The sequence below is a fragment of the Triticum dicoccoides genome, chromosome 6B, assembly GCF_002162155.2.
Source record: "Triticum dicoccoides isolate Atlit2015 ecotype Zavitan chromosome 6B, WEW_v2.0, whole genome shotgun sequence".
Lineage (NCBI taxonomy): Eukaryota > Viridiplantae > Streptophyta > Magnoliopsida > Poales > Poaceae > Triticum > Triticum dicoccoides.
Genome location: NC_041391.1, coordinates 671,984,834 through 671,987,491, shown reverse-complemented (window position 1 = coordinate 671,987,491; position 2,658 = coordinate 671,984,834).

Here is a 2,658-nt window from a genome sequence, read left to right as displayed (position 1 = left end):
GAACACTGATACATGTAGTATTTTTGGTTGAAAAAGCACCAGCATGATAGGGCAGTGGAGTTCTAATTCTTGAGTCACACACTATGACAGTGTGACCGCATTATGGATTTTTTAACCTGTTTATCCAATGCCTCTTCACTGTTTGATATCTAACCGTGTACTTGTTTTGATGTCCGTCGTAACAGAATTTACCCAGAAACGTCCTTTTAGCATGGCAAAATAAATTTATTTCTACGCTCTCAACTATACATGTAGTGAGAATGATGAACATCTTTGTTCTTGTTGTTGTTGCCTGCAGCACGTGCCACTTGGTCTGGTCCAGGGCAGGGTGATGCATGTGGCGTAGCTGCCCCGCAAGATGGGCCTCGTCAATGAGAGGTGCAGGAAGGAATGGTCATATGGTCATTGTTCTGACTGCGGATGCTCGCCAAGATCACATCGCCCAAAGCATGAATTTCTGGACCTCACCATCTATTCCTCGGTCCAGGCAAGTATGTGGTCTCCTCCTTCCCCTCCCCCCCCCCCTCTCTCTCTCTCCTACACGCACACAGACATACACATACGTGCACCCCTAGATTGTCAGTCATCTGAGTCATGGTCGATTGTGGTTCGGGTCGTCGAGCCAATGATTAGTGTTTGGATCTGTGGTGGCATTCTTGTGTGACTGGCTGATCATCTTTCTTGTTGATGAGACTGGTCCCTTGTATTTTTGTGCTGGGCCCTGTTTTTCACTGCATGCTGCAGGGTTTGGTAATGTCATGCTTAGTTTTGATAGATAGGATCCATCCTTACTTATTTTGCGATTTTGACTTGTTGGTGGCTATAATCAAATAGAAGAAAATGCTTACTTGGTGTAGTGTGGCTGGTGCATAGATAGATAGAACAAGTGCCATCCTTGTGTACTTTGGAGGGAGCCATCATGTGTTGCCAATATTTATGATAAGTCGTGGATGCTTTTGCCCATGAAGAGTGGATATTATTTTGGCTCTGGAACTACCTTTTTTATCAGTCTATTCATGATTAGTCCATACTGTTTTTGGTTGTATGAAATGTTAACCTGCATTTGCTTAGGTTAGAGCAACATGTGTTTTGTGTTTTTCTATAAACAAACATTTTGTGAGTTTTCAGAGCAAATGTCTACTTGGTGTAACAGCCGTCTTAACAAGAGCCTTTCTGGTCAAATTCCACAATCCTTGACATATTTGATCTTGCAGGCGTCAAATTTTTTGTGGCATTGAGCCGTTATACAAGTGCTGATGCTATTTGCATTTTGTAGAAGCTAGCTTTTGGTTATTTGTTATGTTGCATCGCTCTGCTGTTGGCTGGAATGTTGTGTTGTGAGTGTCATGTCCAAAGCAAAGCAATTTGTGAAGTAGAGAGAATAATTTTTCTGGGTTGGGTTATGATATTCGCCTATAGAGGGGGAGGGTGTATTTTTCTGGGTTTGGTCTATAATTTTTTATTGCTTCATGCTATTATATTATCATTTTTGATTGCCTGGGACGTGCGGTTGTTTCTCAAATGCTGCATCTCTGCTTCATGTTTAATTGATCTCTTCTCTATGTTTGCTCCATAGCCATACACCACTTTTTGAAGTATATGGTCTTATGTGCTATGCTATATATGCAGGTTCTATTTAAAGAGCAGCAGAAGAAAGCTTTTGAGCTTAGGCACATGAATCAAGTGTCAAAGAATCCAGTCGTCCAACACCTCCCTTGGCATGGTGACACCCGCTTTGCATGGCGACCTCCTGTTTGAAGTATTTTTACCCTATGCGTTCTTGTGTGGTGATTCTTAAGGTGCAAGATCCATCATACCTCTGTCTCTTTTGAACTTTGCTATTATTCATTTGATTGGGTGATTCATGCTAGCAAGACTCCTAGCATGATCAATTTAATCGAGTGGTTAAAAACTTTGAGAGCGGGCTAGCTAAAAAGTCAATATTGAATTGAACCAAGCATGCTTTGGTTTTTCTGATGATCACATAAGTGGATTTAGTTCAACTTGTAGTTATGGTATCTTGAGGAGAACATTCCTTGTTTGTTTCCTTGCGATGTAAATTTCTTGTTAGTTTTCTCGAGATCATTTTGCATATTGGGCTGATCTCTACAAGTCAGTCTATTTGCAGTTCTGAAATATTCATACTCTTGTGAAATTGTCTAGTATTCTATGGCTGGATATATGCTTGGTTTTCATGATCTTACTTGTAGGTGATGAGTAAAGCATGTTATCTTTCTAAAAATAGCTGCACTTTTTTCAGTTATGTTGGGAGTATGTTCTCATGAATTATGTCCCCGTGTCTAGTTTGCAGTTTCTTTCCATTGAAATGAAGAACCCTCCAGGATTCCTGAGGCTCGCATGCTTGCAAGGTTAATCGGCAGGGGCTATAGGTTATTTTCCATTCCGAAGATGGTTGCCATTTATCCATTTCATCTTAGTAGCGTTGCATGTGCTATTCCATGCTATCACAATAGAGAGAAGTAGTTTGGTTGCGTGAAAAACTTCCAGGTTTCACGCTGAATCAATTGCCAAAGAATCTAGTAGTCAAGCACCTCCCTTGTCATGGCGGTGACACCCGCTTCGACTAGCGACCTCCCGTTGAAGGTATTTTTACCTTATATGTTCTTGTGTGGTGTTTCTTAAGGTGCAAAATCCATC